Source organism: Pelobates fuscus, chromosome 1 (assembly GCF_036172605.1).
Source record: "Pelobates fuscus isolate aPelFus1 chromosome 1, aPelFus1.pri, whole genome shotgun sequence".
In the NCBI taxonomy this organism is placed as follows: domain Eukaryota; kingdom Metazoa; phylum Chordata; class Amphibia; order Anura; family Pelobatidae; genus Pelobates; species Pelobates fuscus.
The window spans coordinates 265,621,262-265,641,753 of record NC_086317.1 but is presented as its reverse complement, the minus strand read 5'-3'; the positions used below and the strand labels follow the sequence as shown (position 1 = coordinate 265,641,753).

Here is a 20,492-nt window from a genome sequence, read left to right as displayed (position 1 = left end):
AGAAATTCAACTTTTTCTTTACTGATAACATAAGTTAGTTGTAAACCAAGTATTGTTAGTATTGAGTTTGGATACCATTTCCTCAAACAGTGATATTGAACCTGTCCAGAATAGGAGGATATCGTCTATGTAACAATGCCAACTTAGAATTAATTAATTAAACTTAATTGATAATGTTTCTTTAAGAACTGTGGTATCCCACCAGCCCAAATATAGGTTGGCATAACTAGGGGCACAAGCAGTACCCATCACTGTGCCCCTAGTTTGCAGATAGTATGTACCATTAAAAACAAAATAGTTGTGGCTAAGTATGAATTCTAAAAGTTCCATGAGAAAAGATCTTTGTGTACTTGTGAATTTTGAGATTTTTTCAGAAAACATTGAGTTGCCCTTAGACCAATGTTATGTGAAATATTATTGTATAGCGAAACAACATCAAGACTTGCTAAAAAGGTATATGGTGGAACAGTTCATTTTTCCACTTCTAAGCTGCCCTACATCGGCATAAAAAACATAGTAATATTACATTGGTTACATTAATATTATGCCAATTTTCTGCCTAATTACAAATACCTGATAATACAGAGAGGACTTCAATCAGCGTGTTATATTTTATTTAATTCATACATTTAATTGTATAATCAAATAAAGTTAAGTTTTACTTAGTTTTTATTTTTCTATTCTTTTCTTCTCACATTAAGAAGATACACTTATTGTTTTTTACTTTTTTTTTTCACAATTTGATTATCATTTTATATATTTTACACTGAATGGTTTTCTTAGCCCCTTAAGGACCAAACTTCTGGAATAAAAGGGAATCATGGCATGTCACACGTGTCATGTGTCCTTAAGGGGTTAAACGTAGCATAATAGGGAAATTTATAACCCCTGAGAGGCAGAAAGGCCAAAATTGGGTTGTGGCGGTAGGCCCACCAAAGGGCGTTTAAAGCTTATGAAGTGAAGGTCTAGTGAGAGCTGTGTAGAGGAGTAGAAGGCTGAGAGAGCTGTTTGCAATTTATGGGTAGCTGGATGGTCACGTAGGTGCAGTTTGATAAGTAGCGGATGTATGAAATGATAGGATGTGGGTTGATTAATGGCTGTTCACCTGTGGAGCAGTTGCAATTCACACATAGTGAAGCAAAATGGCGGACCTGCTCCATATCATAGCATGTATATAACCAACTTTACCTGCGAGAGGTCCATAATGACAGGACAATTAATTAGAGATGATAATGATGAGCCATTTGAGTTACATGGTACCACTGATCACAACACATGTAAATGTCCTAAAATGGTAGTCGCAGTAGGTTGCCCACTGATGGCCGTATGAAGCATATGATGTGGAGGGCCAAGTAAGGGCCTAATATAAATGTAAATGTGTGAGGTCCTTCATCTCTCGTGGGTTCTTCTTAATTCCACTTTACATGAAGATTGGCCACCATATTCATTACTGTGCATTATACATGGAGCCAAGGGTGGGCTTCAAAGTCAGTGAGTTACTTGCACACTTCTTTGGAGCCGTTGTCTATCCACTGTATTTAGAGTGTGCATAAATATTTATAATTTTTAAAAATTAATTAATTTATTTATTTATTTTTCAAGACAATTTTTGCATGAAAAGTTGTATTTTTTTCATACTTGTTTTGTTAGCTTTTAAATGGAGTTAAATGAATGTTTAAAATGTTTGAGAAGACCGCTTGCAATTTAGTATGGTTATTGGTGACACCCAAGTGGCAGACCTGGTTTGTGGCATGTCTTTATTTGAAGTTCAACAATAACATACTTAGATGAGGGACGTATATATGGCCGTATAACCATAGAACAGACATAAATATGACCAACATAATTTTAAAGAATGCTTGACTAGACCTGTGCTGATCCCAGAAAGGGCAATGTAAGTAGTGACGGACAGTGAAATAAGACAGAGTGTTAGCAGGCAGTACCATAAATGCTAATCACATGTAAAGGCCCAAGTTACATAAATTTAGACCATCAGTTGCAGCACCTAGCTATATAATTATAAACAATGCAGGTCCAAAGAGTGCCATGAATACCCTGAGGGCAGACATACTGATTACCTAAAAGTTGGTGAACATAATTACCAAATGTTAATCTGCTCAAAGCTGTCAAGTATAATCAAGGCTGTGTGAGCCGACAATAATAAGTTGCAATCATGAAAAACTGAATATGGCACAGCATTTATTATAACTTAAAATGTAGGCTGACTAACTGAATTGCATATGATGAAATACGATATGGCTTACTAAGTTCGAATACAGTAAGTAGAGTGCATGAACAGAATTGAGGTATCACTGTGATGCTATGAATGAATATGAACTGAACTGCAGTGCCACTATAGTTAATGAAAGGCTGAACGTGGGCTGAATACATGTTGAATGTCAGTGATAGTGTGGCCCAACGTGGGTTGAACAAACAAACCTACTGTTTTGTTGTAAGAAATAAAACAAGAACAGCAACAGCAAAAGCTGCCACGATGCCCCATGAGCTTTGAGGGAGGCGGTTGTTTTTACTCTAGTGAGATAAAATGAATACTTGCGTAGGCCTCACATGGCCAAGACCAGCTTGTTGGAGTTCAGGTAATTTGTGTTGACCTTTGAACCGGAAATAGATGGTTCAGTACTGAACCAGGAAGTATCTGCCTATCTTTGCAATTTATACACCTGAATGAAAAAAATAAAGACTGTGTTCGAAATCCATTTATAGAAAACAAATCAGACAAATTTTTTGAGAATCTGATCAATATAACTTCTGACTGTCAACTAACTCAAAAATGTCATGAAATTTCTCTTGTTGCTTTTTGGGGTGATTCACACAAAGGATACCCAGAATTGTTGCAGCTGGCAAGTTCTGCTGCTGTTCACCAGCATACACTTGTGTGAAACTAGATTCCTGTTTTACTCTGCAACAAAAAGGTAGTATCAAAACCGACCTGCTGCAACTGCAGAAATGTGAATACAATTGTCAATAATTAAACCAGATGCAAGAAGAATTTGCCAAAATTAATTGCTCATTAAAAGGTTAGTGCTGCGGCACAAATTTTTCTATTTTGGTTTCCACAATGTTGGTACACTATGTCAAAGGTTTCAAATGGAAAAAAAAATTTGGAAACCCCTGGCCTAAATAACCTGCATATTCTATAAAGGGAGCTCGCTGCCCTAAGCCAATAAAAATACATGTAACTATGTGAAAAAAAATCTATGCTGCTCTAACTAGTTTTAACATGAATGATTTATTGTATGCTACCTAGCTCCAGCAGCACTGCATAAAATGCTTGTGGGCATATAGAATTATATTGTCAAGAATGCAATTTCTGTAAGACTGATCTGAATCTGATACTAATTGAGCTATGACACTGTCCTACTAATCTGGGTGGTGAGCAGAAACCAACATATGCTTCATTATAAATACATACCTCCAGGCCCGGACTAGCCATCGGGCACACCGGGCAAATGCCCGGTGGGCCGCGGTGGCCATGGGCCGAGGCCGGCAGGGGAAGTCCCAGGATCTCCCCTGCCGGTCTATGCAGGGCCGGCACTATCTGAGCGCCGGCCCCGCTGTTTTCAATGAAGGGCCGGTGAGGAGATAAGAGATCTCCCTCACCGGCCCCCTTGGAGAGACCTGCGGCTGGGGAGGGAGGGAGAGGACCCGGCAGAGCTCTATCTTGCAGCTCCGCCGGGTTCCTCTTGCGAGATCCGGCACGTTGCCATGGCAACGACTGGATCTCGCGAGAGTGAACTCTAGCCTCGCAGGCTAGAGTTCACTCACCCACTGGACCACCAGGGATTCTGTGACTGAAACCCCCTTCCCACTCACCCCGTGCCGGTCCCCCCCTCCCAGGTTTAAGGTAAGAAGGGAGGGGGGGTATTATCACTGCTTAGTGTTTTTATTTGTTTATACACAATCCATTCTAGCATTCACACACAGCACTCTCACACCCATCACACACAGCACCCTTACACACAGCACACACAGCACTCTCACACCCATCACACACAGCACCCTTACACCCATCACACACAGCACTCTCACACCCATCACACACAGCACCCTTACACACAGCAAACATAGCACTCTCACACACAGCACTCTCACACCCATCACACACAGCACCCTTACACACAGCACTCTCACACACAGCACTCTCACACCCATCACACACAGCACCCTTACACACAGCACCCTTACACACAGCACTCACACACAGCACTCTCACACACAGCACTCTCACACCCATCACACACAGCACTCTCACACACAGCACTCTCACACCCATCACACACAGCACCCTCACACACAGCACTCTCACACCAATCACACACAGCACCCTCGCACACATCACACACAGCACAATCCACAATTATATCCACAATTGGACTACAGGGTACACTTTTTATGGTCCCCAGATCAGGTTATCATAGCTACCTCTGAGCCCACTTTTGCTGTATATAGTGTACATATTCAATAGCCCATTCCTATTGCACATATTTTGAGCATTCCCTTTAATATAATTGCTGTCAGTGAATGAGCAATTGGTTACCCAGGTTTCCCCAGAAGAAGCCACGGTTGATTTGGATAGGTTAGCCCCTATTATTATTTTTTCACAGTCTAAATGCTCACAGCATTTGACTTAGGCACCTATCCATGTGTAGCTTTAGTTCATCTACTAACAATTGCTAGATGTCATTGTTTCTATCACACACAATAGATGACACGTTATTGTCTCCTTATAAGTTTTTAGGATCAGAATTCTAATAAAAGTAGATTTTTAGTCACACTACAGAATTGTAAATTATAACACAGATCCCATAGGGACCTTTTCCGTGACCCCTGGCGGTTGTTCTTTCCCTCCAGGGATCATTCGCTCTATAGTTTATCACACATTTGTGAGGGTTACCCCCTGTTTTGTTCCCTACACACACCCACTGGTTCCCTTAGGGGCACCAGTATACTCTTCAGTTTGAGAGGGGGCGTGTTTGTCATTAATGATGACAAATTACACCCTCTCTGCCCCGCCCCCTTCTTAGTGGGCCACTGTAATAAAAAAATGCCCGGGCCGAATTATTTTCCCAGTCCGGCCCTGCATACCTCTATTGCAAGTATACTGACTGCATGTGAGTGACGCTTGTAGTACTACGGAGCAGATACAAAATTCTAGACACTCCTCACCCTCAGGCTGCTTTCTACAGTCCTGATCAACTTGAACTGCTGCGTGCAGAGTCTCAGTCTCTATAGAGTACCAGTCTGAGAGCCCAAGCACGTTCTATGGATGGGTTCTATAGAATCTGGGGAATAAGAACCTGGAATACTGTTAGGATTTAGAATGACGGAAGAGAAGACTCAGAGCGATGGGGACCGGCAGCCCCTGGAGGAGAGCTCGCTTCTCAGGGGTAAGTCCAGCTGGATCCCCCGGTGTCTCCGCCGAATGTTGCCTCCTGGTTTTCTGGATGAAATGAAGCAGCAGTGCGCGCTGGCTGGACCTGTGGTAAGTAGGAGAATAATTCCAGATATAGTAATATAGAGGTTAAATGCAAACAAGATCGGAGCATTTTTAATTTATTGCACACTGTGACCAGCGTGCTTTATTTCCCGGAGTAACCAATAACACGTTTCTTAAGTTTACTGTAAGAACAGGCTACTTCCTTTACATTTCAGAAGTGTTTGATCCCTAAATTGTGCCCTGCAACCTATCACTTTTATAAGTATAAAAAATATTATGCTTGTGATTTGCCTTGCAGAATTTAGAACACGATTTCGATTTGTCGATGTATTGATTTATTTTTAAACATATCATACCAAAATGTGTTTTAGTGATTTTTTAATTTTGGGTCAAAATATCCATTTTGGAAAATTTCTCATTATTTAAGCCTATATTTAGCAGGTACGTTTTCAATTCACTGCAGATTGCTAATTACTTAGTGAATAAACCACTTTGTGCCATGTATGTGCAAATACAGACAGGAAAAATCTGGTGTCCTTCATATACACAGTGGTTGTGTAATGCAGGGCTCAGCTGCCCACAATGTGTCCCATTTAAGTCTTCTTTGCCCCTGTGTGCCCATTGTACTTCTTCACAATGTGGTTGAGGATGAAAATTGTAAGTGATGTTTATTACTAGATCAAAAACATTTCAATAATTTCTGACATTTGTATTATATGTTTTATGGTATTTTAAAAAAAAATGTTTACTTACATTTTAGTTTCTTTGATTAGAAATGCCAATTTGTGTGCTAACTTGTGTGCCTGCATATGAATGTCTCTGTGCATGTAGCAAAGAATATTTGTGAGTGTGTAAAAGTGTATGTGGGAGAGTGTGTATATTGCATGTCTGCAAGTGTGGATTGGGACCCTGCAAAATGGTTTTCTAACACTGACAGTGAATGCCATGCTTATACTGCTGTTTAAAAGACTGTCAGTGATGTCAATGAAAAAATGTAGGCAACCAAAGTAACTTAACACCATCAGCATGCCTCTAGCTTAAATGTGTGCATAACTTTAACTGAACTTTTACAGATGAAGTATCTTGGAATCTGGTGCATCTGCCTCCAGTCCCATTGCAGGGATAAAAATATTCATTTTTACGTAGACATATTGTCAATTCTCAAATAAGGTATTAAGATATATTTTTATAAAATTATTTCAGCAGGAAGATCATATTCTTAAATCAGTACAGGATGCTAAGTGATGCAAGTGGCCCTAACCTCATAGCAGTGCCAGGACAAGACAAGTGAGAGGTAATTCAGTCCTTTCCCATTAGTAAAATTGTGGTAGAAGTGCTGAGAAGACAGCAAGAAAGCTCCTCTCCCTGAATATTATTAAAGGAGCTAAATTAATGGCTCTAGACGAACCGATCACAACACACGAAATAGCATGGGCCCTTAAAACGGCTAAACCAGGCAAGAGCCCAGGACCGGATGGTCTAACCATACGGTACTACAAGACCTACTCAGAGCTCCTTATCCCACGCCTCCTAGCGGCTCTTAACGCGATCCGCGATGGGACACAAATCCCGACACAAACCCTAGAGGCGAACATCGCCTTAATCCCCAAAGATGGGAAAGACCCTGAACTATGCACCAATTATCGGTCAATTTCTCTGCTCAACTGTGACCTGAAACTTTTCACTAAAATACTCTCATAGAGACTAAAGTCCTTCCTCCCGGACTTGATACATGGGGATCAAGTGGGTTTCACCCCGTACAGAGAGGCGAGAGACAACATGATCAGGGCACTAACCCTAATCCACACCGCAACGTCCAGAAATGAAGGCCTTCTCCTGCTCTCTGTCACGATTTGGGGAACCCAACACGCTAACACACACACACACACAGAAAAGGTGCAGTACCGGACCTTGGAGTGGCCGGGCTAAGCACACACATAATAGTCAGGAGACAAGCCGAGTAAGGGGAACCAGAAGACAGAATAACGAGAAACAAGCCGAGGTCAAAGGGTAGGAGAAAGTCACAAAGTCAGATAAACAAGCCAGAGAGTACGTAACCAGAAAACACAGGTTCAGTATCAATACTAGCAAGCAAAGACCACAACAGGGCACTGAGAGACAGAAAAGGTAAGTATTTATATCCTTATCTTAATTCTGATTGGATAACTTCCGATCAGAATTAACAATCACACATGGGGGATATCCATACTCCCCACTGTGATTGTTGCGCTGTAGCTTTAACGCCGGGTCACGTGAGTGACCCCGGCGTTCTGATATCAGTGCCGGCTCCTAGACATGCTGCCGCTGGGAGGAGGAGAGGAGGACGCGAACGGCGTGTCAAGGGGAGAGGACGCCGCTCGCTGACCGGTAAGAGGAGAGGGGACCGCGGGCGGCGACGGACCGAGGGTGAGTGCTGCGAGAGGATTGCAGCCTCCCCTCACAGCTGCCCGCGGAGCCCTGACACTCTCTACAGATGCGGAGAAGGCCTTCGACAGGATTTCCTGGGATTTCATGTTCCAGGTGCTGGAGGGGCTTGGGATGGGGCCATTTATGATGGCCTGGATCAGAGCGCTACACTCAAGCCCCACAGCGCGAGTCTGCGTAAACGGAGCCTTCACCGACCCCTTCCCGATAAAGAACGGGACCCGACAGGGCTGCCCCCTCTCACCCCTCCTCTTTGTGCTGGTACTGGAACCGTTCATGAACTCAATCAGAAACAACCCGCTTATCCCGAGACTAGAGATAGAGACGCGAAAACATTCAGTAGCAGCATACGCAGACGATTTATTGTTCTTCGTAACCGAACCAAATAACGCGATGCCAGCAATACTGCAGGAATTTGACGCATATGGAGAGCTTTCGAATTTCAAAATCAACTTCTCTAAGTCCACGATACTTAACATATCAATACCGGCGCGCGAGGTGGCGACACTGAAAAGGGACCTCCCGTTCCAGTGGTCAGACACCTCTATACGGTATCTGGGGGCGACGATCACGAAAGATCTCACCCAGATGTACGAGGCCAACTTTCACCCGCTGCTGCAAACAATCCAGAAGGAACTCAAGGACTGGGGGCAGGTGCGACTCTCGTGGTTCGGTAGGGTAGGTGTTCTTAAAATGAACATATTGCCGCGGGTGTTGTACCTGTTCCAGGCCATCCCCTGCGCCATCCCGGAGGCCTTCTTCACCTCCCTCAGAACCATGGCCCTCCGGTTTGCCTGGCAGAATCTGAAAGCGAGAATAAAACACGATGTGCTCACTCTCCCGAAAGAAAAAGGAGGGCTCGCCCTCCCAGACTTTAGGGGTTATTATAGAGCCACACATATCCAGCGAATAGCGGAGTGGACCAAGCCGGGGGTTGCTAAACCCTGGAAAGACATAGAGGCAGCACAGGTGGGTAGACCCATCTCTGTCCTCCCCTGGCTAGACCACCTGCAAGGCAGACAATTGGCGGCCCCACACCCTCTTATCAAAGCGACCATGCAGGTGTGGCACAAGCTAGCCACACCACTCTCACTCACCACCACACCATCCCCGCTGCTTCCACTAACCCACAACGACTCCTTCCCCCTAGGGAAGGAACCGAAGTCGCTAGCCCGTCTATTGGGACGGGAGATCCCACGAATATACCACGCTACCACCAACGGCAAACTCAGGACCTTGGAAGACATGACAGGGAGCACCAACAACCCATTCATGCTACAGTTCAGATACACACAATTACAAATGTTCACACACACAATCCTTCAATCACATAACACCTCCAGACCACTGACCCCATTCGAAGACATCTGTGTGGATCCAAATCCCCTAGTCAAGGGACTCTCCACGCTCTATGGCATGCTCATGCAGATGAGGAGACAACCACCCCCAAGTAGGGAAATGGGAGGTAGCGTTAGGCGCTACATTCACACCTGCCCAATGGGACCAGATATGCACCCTCACACTACACTGCGCACCGTCTAGCGGGATGCAGGAAACTGCCTACAAAATACTAGCACTATGGTACCGCACCCCGCAACAAACACACAGGTATGACCCCGTGTCTGATGACGTATGCTGGAGATGCACGAACCAAACAGGCACCTATCTCCACATATGGTGGGATTGCCCACTCATTCAACCATACTGGGAGGCCATATATAGGATCATCAAGAGATTCACTGACACCCCACCGCCAAAAAACCCTGCCACATTCCTTATTCACCACACCACGACAAAGGTATCAGCATACAAGAAATCCCTCACAATTAGGATACTTAACGTGGCTAAAAGCCTCATCCCCATCTACTGGAAAAAACAATCCGCCCCATCACTGGGGACCTGGTACCAACGCATGGAGGAACTCAGAGCACTGGAGGAGCTCTCCCTATTGGCAGAAGGGAAAACACAGACATACCAGGCGATTTGGACACACTGGATAGTAACTACCGCATGCCCTGACTTCCAGGACTTGCTACACTGACCGTGACGGCACGGACTGAACTATTGACGAACTGGAAAACGGAAAGGATAAATAAATAAATAAATAAATAAATGGGGGAAAAAAAACAAACATAAAACATCCAACTCTCCCCCCTCCCCCCCCCTTTTCCCCCTCTCCCCCCCCAGGTGGGCCAGGGCGCGGCAGCGAACAAAGGCAAAAGATGAGATTAGATGTTAAGACGCCACAGACAGGCAGGCTTGTGCACAAGATGCGGGACACATGACACCCATGAAGACAGATAATGGGAAAAGGGGGGGAAACCAATCGCACCGACAACAATTGGGAAAAAGCCACCAGATGGAAAACCTTGAGGTCACAAACTAGAGTGCCACATACACGGGGTTACAGGACACTAATAGGGGACCACTGGGCATAGAGCGGTTCACGCAGCACTCACCGCGCACAGACCCTGAGAGGGTGGACACACCATCACTATCCCCCATCCCCCACGATAACCGACACCTACCCTTAGCAGACAGAACACCACTAGGGACTACCGGGACGACTAATGGGACTGGGCATTGTGCCCTCTGGGGGACCCAGAATTACGCCCAGGGGCGGACTGAGAACCCTCAGGGCCCCCGGGCAAAATAAATCAAGGGCCCCCTTACATGCCCCACCCACGTTGCCGCAAGCCCCACCCTTGCCCCGCCTCCAGCCACACAATCTTTAGACACAAGGAACAAAAGTGCAATATGTTCTAAACAAGTGTCATTTAATTAACGAATGCAAAAACCAAACTGTGCAAAATAAATAACAAATGCACAAACAAAGACAATTGCATAGTTCTACAACATCTGGGTATCTACCTTTTGGGCACACCTGCTATAAACTATACAACATCCAGTACACTCACTCAGAAGCTTAAAAGTTTTTAAAAATATAATTGTTTTTAAAAAAAACACAGGAATGAAACAAAAATAGAGGTACTCTAGCTACAGTATACAATCATCTGCCTCAGCTTGTCACAAAGTCAATGTGTCCCATAATGTAAGCTCATTTAAGAGACTGCAGATTCCAGGTTTCATATATATGTGCTCCGTGAATGTTATAGGTGATTTTATATTTTTTTTATTTTATATTTTTCTAACAAAAGTTACTGTAATGCATGGCTTTATAAATTTGTTTGGAATCTAGGAGTCAACTAAAAAGTTAGGAGCCAGTCTTTTTTAAACGAAGAAAGCTTCATTTTGAACATGAAAAACACAATTCTTAAGGGGACGCTATAGTCACCAGAACCACTGCAACTTAATGTAGTTGTTCTGGTATCTGTAGCATGTCCTTGCAGGATTTTTAATGTAAAGACTACCTTTTCAGAGAAAAGACCGTGTTTACATTGCTGTCTTGGGACGCCTCTTGTGGCAGTCACTCACGCTTAGTTTCAGCCTCTGCATGGAGGCGCTGAATGTTCCCAATAGAGATGCATTGATGCTGATTGGCGCAGAACAGCCTTTTCTGCACATGCGCAATATCCTCCTAAAGCCTATGGGAAAGCATTGACTTAAAGATTGATGATATCCGCCATGGAGGAAGGACCAGCCATAGGGTCGGGACCAGCTGCGGCAAAACAGGCAAAGCGTAAGAAAAAAGGTGAGTAAAAACACATGGCGACCTGGGATTTGTCGAGCCCTGCTCTAATAGAAAAATACATTAAGTGTATAAATGCACTGAAGCACAGAGAAGCTCCCCTAAGGAGATTCTTATCCCTGAAATTCCTTGATCCCACAACAATGGACAAACAGCAGGAAGTGAAGTAGACTGATCTACAGGGACCTGGAGAGGGGTATATCTAACAGAGACCCTCTCAGTGTCTTTTAGAGAGTGTGTTAGAAAGAATCTCCTCCAGGCCCCATTAGAGACTACAATGGAGTCTAATAGGCTTGGAAGAGGGTCTTTCTAGCAGATGCTATCTCAGTGTCCTTCAGAGAGTGTGTTCGAAAGAATCCCCTCCAGGCCCCATTAGAGACTACAATGGAGTCTAATGGAGCCTGGAGGGGGGGTTTCTCCAACACTCTGGTTCCTATTCACAATACAGCAACACAACATAGCTCGCTGATACCTAGGCCAAGTTGGCTCCTCTTACCTCAATTACGGTTGCTGGTTGGCAGGGTGTGGGCTTGGTGGCTGCGGCTGGCAGGCTGTGGGCTTGCTGGCTCCGGCTGGCAGGCTGTGGGCTTGCTGGCAGGCTGTGGGCTTGCTGGCTCCGGCTGGCAGGCTGCACCTGGCAGGCTGTGTGCCTACTGGCTTTGGCTGGCAGGCTGTGTTGTTGCTGGCTGTAGGCCTGTGGCTTGCTGGCAGGCTGTGGGCTTGCTATAGGCAGGCTGGCTGGCAGCCTGTAGTGGCCGGCTGCTGGGCTGTGGGTGCCTGTGGCCGGCTGCTGGGCTGTGGCCGGCTGCTGGCCTGTGGGCGGCTGACCTATGGGCGGCTGGGCTGCTGACCTATGGGCGGCTGGGCTGCTGACCTATGGGCGGTTGGGCCGCTGACCTATGGGCGGCTGGGCTGCTGGCCTGTGGGCCGGCTGGCTTGTGGTGGCCGGCTGGCTTGTGGTGGCCGGCTGGCGGCCTGTGGTGGCCGGCTGCAGGGCTGTGGGTGCCTGTGACCGGCTGCTGGGTTGTGGCTGGCTGCTGTGGCCGACCTGTCGCCGGCTGCTGGCCTGTCAGTGGCTGGGTAGTTGGCCTGGGGCCTGTGGCTGGCTGGCTAGTTGGCCTGGGGCCTGTGGCTGGCTGGCTAGTTGGCCTGGGGCCTGTGGCTGGCTGGCTAGTTGGCCTGGGGCCTGTGGCTGGCTGGCTAGTTGGCCTGGGGCCTGTGGCTGGCTGGCTAGTTGGCCTGGGGCCTGTGGCTGGCTGGCTAGGTGGCCTGGGGCCGGCTGGCCTGGGGCCTGTGGCTGGCCGGCTAGTTGGCCTGGGGTCTGGGGCTGGCTGGCCTGGGGTCTGGGGCTGGCTGGCCTGTGGCTGGCTGGCTGAGGCCTGTGGCTTGCTGGCTGGGGCCTGGGGCTTGCTGGCTGGGGCCTGTGGCTTGCTGGCTGGCCTGGGGCCTGTGGCTTGCTGGCTGGCCTGGGGCCTGTGGCTTGCTGGCTGGCCTGGGGCCTGTGGCTTGCTGGCTGGCCTGGGGCCTGTGGCTTGCTGGCTGGCCTGGGGCCTGTGGCTGGGGCCCTGTGGCTGGGGCCTGGGGCCCTGTGGCTGTGGCCTGGGGCCCTGTGGCTGGGGCCCTGTGGCTGGGGCCTGGGGCCCTGTGGCTGGGGCCCTGTGGCTGGGGCCTGGGGCCCTGGGGCCCTTTGGCTGGGGCCCTGTGGCTGGGGCCCTGTGGCTTGGGCCCTGGGGCCCTGTGGCTGGGGCTGGCCTGGGGCCCTGTGCCTGTGGCCCTGTGCCTGGGGCCCTGTGCCTGGGGCCCTGTGCCTGGGGCCTTGTGCCTGGGGCCCTGTGGCTGGGGCCTGGGGCCCTGTGGCTGGGGCCTGGGGGTCTGTGGCTGGCCTGGGGCCCTGTGGCTGGGGCCCTGTGGCTGGGGCCCTGTGCCTGGGGCCCTGTGGCTGGGGCCTGGGGCCCTGTGGCTGGGGCTGGCCTGGGGCCCTGTGGCTGGGGCCTTGTGCCTGGGGCCCTGTGGCTGGGGCCTGGGGCCCTGTGGCTGGGGCCCTGTGGCTGGGGCCTGGGGCCCTGTGGCTGGGGCCCTGTGGCTGGGGCCTGGGGCCCTGTGGATGGGGCCTGGGGCCCTGTGGCTGGGGCCTGGGGCCCTGTGGCTGGGGCCTGGGGGTCTGTGGCTGGGGCCGGGGGGTCTGTGGCTGACCTGGCTGGTTGCTGGTTGCTGGGCCTGGGATGTGAAGAAGATGGCCGTCCCCTCATTTTTGTAGTGTGGATTCCGGTCCCGTGCAGGCGGCGCCCGTCGACGTCATCGCGTCACGTAGTGACGTCGACGCGCCTCCGCGCACAGGACCGGGCCCCTCCTCCTCCTCCTCCTCCTCCTCCTGATACAGCGCCGGGCCCGGGCCCCGATCTCCCCGATCTCCACACACTGAATAACTTTGCAGCCGTGCACATTATGTGCACGGCTGCGGCGGGCCCCCCTCCCGGCCGGGCCCTCGGACCACGTCCGAAGTGCCCGACCGGTCAGTCCGCCCCTGATTACGCCTGTCTTGTCACACACACATCAGGACCCGTGGGGTCACTATAGATGAAACATGTTTGCTTACGGGTGAACCCTGATGAGACAACATGTCTCATACATGCTTAGACATGCGTGCCCACAATGTTTGATACCCCCCCCCGGCTACCCTGACAAGTACTACTGTTAAGAAATGGGACCTGCGAGTCCAGTGCATCACGGTATACAATGAAACACTGTGACCTGTGCATCACCGATGTCTGCATGTATATAAACGTATTGGTTCTCGCACACTTTTAGTCGCTTTAAAAATGACCGATGGGACCTGCGAGTCCACACAGTGGTTTCTTTCTTTTAATGGTATTCTAGACAAGAAAATTCTCAATAAAAAGATATTTACAAAAATAATTAATGGCTCTTGCTGCAAATAATTTTGTTGGTACCGAATATCAACTTCCACCAATATATTCTACTAATTTTAAGTAGACTATGACATATATTTCCGGGCACAGATCTAAGAGTATAGGAACCACATGACTTATGATAACCCTAGCCTTAAAGGGACACTATAGTCACCAGAACAACTACAGCTTATTGAATTTGTTCTTGTGAGTAGAATCATTACCTTCAGGCTTTTTGCTGTAAACACTGTCTTTTCAGAGAAAAAGCAGTGTTTATATTACAGCCTAGTGATAACTTCACTAGCCACTCCTCAGATGGCTAAAATGCATCCAAACATTCAGTATTTCCTCCCTCTGCGTGCAGACACTGAACTTTCCTCATAGAGACTAATTGATTCAATTCATCTCTATGAGGAGATGCTGATTGGCCAGGGCTGTGTTTGAATCATGCTGGCTCTGCCCCTGATCTGCCTCTTTGTCAGTCTCAGCCAATCCCATTGTGATTGGGTCAGGCTACCACTTCTGATGATGTCAGCAGACTGCTTTTTTTTTTTTTAAGCAAACATCAAGCAGTTCTACAGCTTCTGGCTTGAATACAGTAAGATGTTGCTATATTTATGGGGGCTAGATGGTGGTTTTAACACAAAATTCTATTACTTAAATATAAAATACATAGCACTGTTTCAGCATTTTATTAGGCTATTGATTAATTTTAATTTTGTTTGGTTAACTTTAAAATATCACTAACATTTTGCCACAATAAAACAATGGGTGCAAAATTACAACGTTAAAAAAAAGTATTCTCTCACACAATGTCTGTAAACACCTGTTGTAACTATTCCTATTTTGATTGTCAAAATGGTATTTAATAACAAAAATATATGAATTTGCTTGAATAGCTATATGTTGTAACATTTACATTATGATAACATTATACAAATATATTCGGGGCCAATACAAACCATTGTGTGGAAATCTATTTACAAACCGGACTTTACATAGGACACGAGGTCATGCGTTTAGAATAGAAGAAAGAAGATTTCGTCTAAGGCAAAGGAAAGGTTTTTTTTACTGTAAGAACAATCAGGATGTGGAATTCTCTGCCTGAAGAAGTGGTTTTATCAGAGTCCATACAGATGTTCAAACAGCTACTAGATGCATACTTGCAAAAACAGAATATTCAAGGATATAATCTTTCAATGTAGGGTAATAACTGCTTGATCCAAGGATAAATCTGACTGCCATTCTGGGGTCAAGAAGGATTTTTTTTCCTAGCTTGTTGCAAAATTGGAGGTGCTTCAAACTGGTTTTTGTTTGCCTTCTTTTGGATCAACAGTAAAAAACATATGTGAGGAAGGCTGAACTTGATGGACGCAAGTCTCTTTTCAGCTATGTAACTATGTAACTATGTAACTATGTAATTCAAGTTTTAAATGATCACTTAAGACTGATCCTTTGCATTTTATTGTCTATGCTGTGTCTAGTCCTTGTGCCATTGTCAGTAACAAAGCTGTAACTCACGTTTTTCAAGTCACTACGTTTTTCAAGTCACTAGTATGTCACACACGTATTATTTGCATTCCTTTCTACCACCATATACTGTTGGAATAGTGATATATTATATATTTCATTATACAATTGTGCTCAAAAGTGTGCATACCCTGGCAGAAATTGTGAAATGTTGGCATTGATTTTGAAAATATGACTGATCATGCAAAGTAATAATAATATTACTTTTATTGAAGGATAGTGATCATATAAAGCCATTTTTTATCACATAATTGTTTGCCTCTTTTTAAAATCATAATGATAACAGAAATCATCCAAATGGCCCTGATCAAAAGTTTACATACCCTTGAATGTTTGGTCTTGTAGCAGACAAACAAGGTCACACACACAGATTAAAATGACAATCAAAGGTTAATTTTCCACATATGTGGGTTTTTAAATTGCAATTAGTGTCTGTATATAAATAGTCAATGCGTTTGTTAGCTCTCACGTGGGTGCACTGGGCAGGCTAGATACTGAGCCATGGGGAGCAGAAAAGAACTGTCAAAAGACCTGCGTAACAAGGTAATGGAACTTTATAAACATGAAAAGGATATAACAAGATATCGATAGCCTTGAAAATGCCAGTCAGTACTCTTCAATCACTTATTAAGAAGTGTAAAATTTGGGGATCTCTTGATACCAACCCAAGGTTAGACCAAGAAAGATTTCAGCCACAACTGCCAGAAGAATTGTTCGGAATACAAAAAAAAACCCAACCAAAGGTAACCTCAGGAGAAATACAGGCTGCTCTGGAAAAAGAAGGTGTGGTTGTTTCAAGGAGCACAATATGACGATACTTGAACAAAAATGAGCTGCATGTTTGAGTTGCCAGAAAGAAGCCTTTACTGTGCAATGCCACAAAAAAGCCTGGTTACAATATGCCCGACGACACTTTGACACGCCTCCCAGCTTCTGGCACACTGTAATTTGGAGTGGCAAAACCAAAATAGAGCTTTATGGTCATAACCATAAGCGTTATGTTTGGAGTGGGATCAACAAGGCCTCTAGTGAAAAGAATACCATCTACACTGTGAAGCATTCTGGTGGCTCACTGATGTTTTGGTGGCATGTGAACTCTAAAGGCATGGGGAATCTTGTGACAAATGATCGCAAGATGAATACAGCATGTTATCAGAAAATACTGGCAGACAATTTGCATTCTTCTGCACGAAGGCTGCACATGGGATGCTCTTGGACTTTCAAGTATGACAATGACCCTAAGCACAAGGCCAACTTGACCCTCCAGTGGTTACAGCAGAAAAAGGTGAAGGTTCTGGAGGGGCCATCACAGTGTCCTGACCTTAATATCATTGAGCCTATCTGGAGAAATCTCAAACATGCGGTTCATGCAAGATGACCCAGGACTTTGCATGACCTGGCATTTTACCAAGATGAATTGGCAACTATACCACCTTCAAGAATTAAGGGCCTCATAGACAACTATTACAAAAGACTGCACACTGTCATTGATGCTAAAGGGGACAATACACAATATTAAGAACATAGGGTATGCAGACTTTTAAACAGAGGTCATTTCATTTTTGTATTTGTTGCCATGTTTTGCTTTGTGATTGTGCCATTCTATTATTACCTACAGTTGAATATGAATCACATAAGAAATAAAAGAAATGTGTTTTGCCTGCTCACTCGTGTTTTCTTTAAAAATGGTACATATATTAACAATTCTCCAAGGGTATGAAAACTTTTGAGCTCAGTTGTATGTATATTGGAAGGGTTAATGGTATTTTAGTGATAAAAAGTAAGATTAAATATTTGGCATTGCATTTCTTGAAAAGTCAAATTGGATTTTTTTCAATCTTAAGTATAATTATCCAAATTTTGCAATTTATATATAAATGTTTTAAATACAGATTTCTAAATAGATTTCTTATCCCTTTTGTATAATTATGGATAACTTCCTTTGCATTCTAAGCTAATTATTCAGATCTAACAAAATTAAGAGGGATAATAAATAGGAGATCTAAAATGAGAGTGGAGAGAATGAAAAGCAGAGGTAAAATTTAAATATAGAAAAAAAAGTTGGATTTGGATGAAAGAGAGATGAGGGAGAATAAAAGAAATGTGAAATTAGGTAGAAAAATAATCTCTCCCCTTCCCCAATATTGATCTCCAACCCCCAATTATCTTATTCCATCCCCCATTGTGTTTCCCCAGCTATCCAATATTACTTTCCCATTCCCACTATTATTTCCCTCAGCACCCACAGTTAACTCTGTATTTCACGAATCATGGCTGAGCTGTCAGCTCGTATCTTTTATCAGCAGTCTAACCACCTGCGACAGGCGTCAGAGAGAAATGGATACAGAAACTGCTTCCATCAGCTCGTGGGTTTAAGCATACACAGGAAGGAGACAGACTGACAGCTCACCTGCATTGCAGAATAGTTTGGTGGCAAGATTTAGTATAGAAATGGTTAACTAATTACTGATTGCTTGTGAACTCTGCAACTGGCCTACCCATCTTCTAGTAGGTTGTGGGCTTGATTCATATGGTCTTTAGAAAACATGCGGGCTTTCTGTTTCAATAATCCAAATATAGAGGGCCCAAGGGGCAGATGCTAGAGAATATAGAACCCTGGGAAATTATTAATTTGCCCTTAAGTGAACATGCCCCTAGCAATTAGGATTGGGAAATACGTTCTTGATAACTGGAGATGAAATGGAAGTTAAAATTAAGAGTGGCAATTAAAAAAAAACTGAAGGATGGCAAGATGGAATTTGGGAATAAATGAATGATGGTAGCTATATAAGTAATTTTTAATATTGTATCTATCTGTGATATATACGATGAAAGTAGATAATTGTGTGTGTATAGGTGTGAGTAGAGTAAAATCTTACGAGGAAAAGAGAGTGTTTGCATGTGGAAAGTATATCTGATATGCACATTGTCTTATGTGGCATCTGCAGGAAGAATGCCTTTGTTGGTATAGTGTACCAAAGATTAACCTGGTAACTGGTTTGGAAAACAAGCTTATGGGAGTGCAGAATGCAGTAAAATGACTGTGTTTGAGTATATGGTAGGGTATGAAGGATAAAGATGCTGATGGGAGTTTTGCATATATGGTAGAATATTCTGATATTCTGGAACCAATACAAAATCACATAATCTTGTATTTTCTTGTTTTAGTTCCTGGGTCAAACATTGGTATTTTTTGTGAGTATTGTAAGCTCCATGTTCTGCGGACATTTGGGCAAGATCGAGTTGGATTCAGTTACACTTGCTGTTGCTGTAAGTATCTATTTTTAGCTAAGATTCTGAATTTACAAGATGGGTCTAGAATCAGATCAAGCATGTCAAACTCAAAGGCTTGCACAGGCCACATAAACAAGGTTTAAGTTTATGTGGGCCACCAAAAAAACAAAACCTTACATTTTCATCAAAGCATAGGTTTGTTTTGAAAAATACAGTATAAAAAAAAAACATCCCCCTCTACTAAACCCCAGTCCCCCCGCCCGTACTAAATCTCAGTCGCCCCCCCCCCCTGTACTAAATCCCAGTCCCCCATCTGTACTAATTCACAGTCCCCCCCTATACTAAATTCCAGTCCACCCTTTATACTAAATCCCAGCACCCCCTCTATACTAAATCCCAGCACCCTCCTCTATACTAAATCCCAGCACCCCCTCTACTAAACCCCAGCCATTGTTTAAAAAAAAACAAAAAAAACAATATTAGCCAACAAGCTGACTTCACTCACATTGCCGCTGCCAATATGCGACTCCGGAGTCCAGCCTCTGGTATACCCCCAATGACGCGTTCACATCCTGTGCCAAACGGATCTTCCCCTACTCCTTGAAAACCTGTGAAGGGGGAGCATGTTGACATCACGTCAGAATGCAATATGGCGTTGCCTGCCTCTGTGCACCTCCAAGTCCTCCACTGTCCAGCAGCGGCCATCGCAACACTGACCAACACACACTGACACATACACACAGACACACTCAAGACGACTAACGCTCTGGCGGATTCCTTCCCCTAGCCCTGCACAGTCTGATGGCTCCTTCACATCGCAAGAACCTGACATAAGAGAAATACTCAGACAGCTGCTCTTGCTGGGTAAGCTAGAATCATTTCAAGTAAAACTGGATACGCTGGGCTCAGTCATCCACCAAATAGGCCGCAGATTAACAGAACTGGAAGAAGAGAGGGACATGACCCACTTCTAGATTCTACAATTATCCTCGATGCTTGAGACGCAATCGCAGTTCCTGACATCTATCCAACTCTCCATGGATGACCTCGATAATAGAGGTCGCCGGAATAACCTCTGGATATGCGGATTGTCTGAAACACGATATGAGGACCTATTTGCAACTCTCATGGAGCTCTTCACCATACTACTAGGAGAACCCAGCGATACTCCTATCGCCTTTGACAGGGCTCACAGATCTCTTAGACCATGGAGTTCGGCTAAAGAAGCACCATAGACGAAATCTGTCGCGTTCACTACCTCACAGTAAAGGATCATATACTGCAAGCT

The 20,492-nt window shown here is 45.4% G+C and overlaps 1 pseudogene; it reads left to right on the top strand.

The window, feature by feature from the left end:
* The first annotated feature begins 5,245 nt into the window (after nucleotides 1-5,245).
* LOC134612709 (multidrug and toxin extrusion protein 2-like) overlaps nucleotides 5,246-20,492 on the top strand; it is a 133,572-nt pseudogene continuing 118,325 nt past the window's right edge.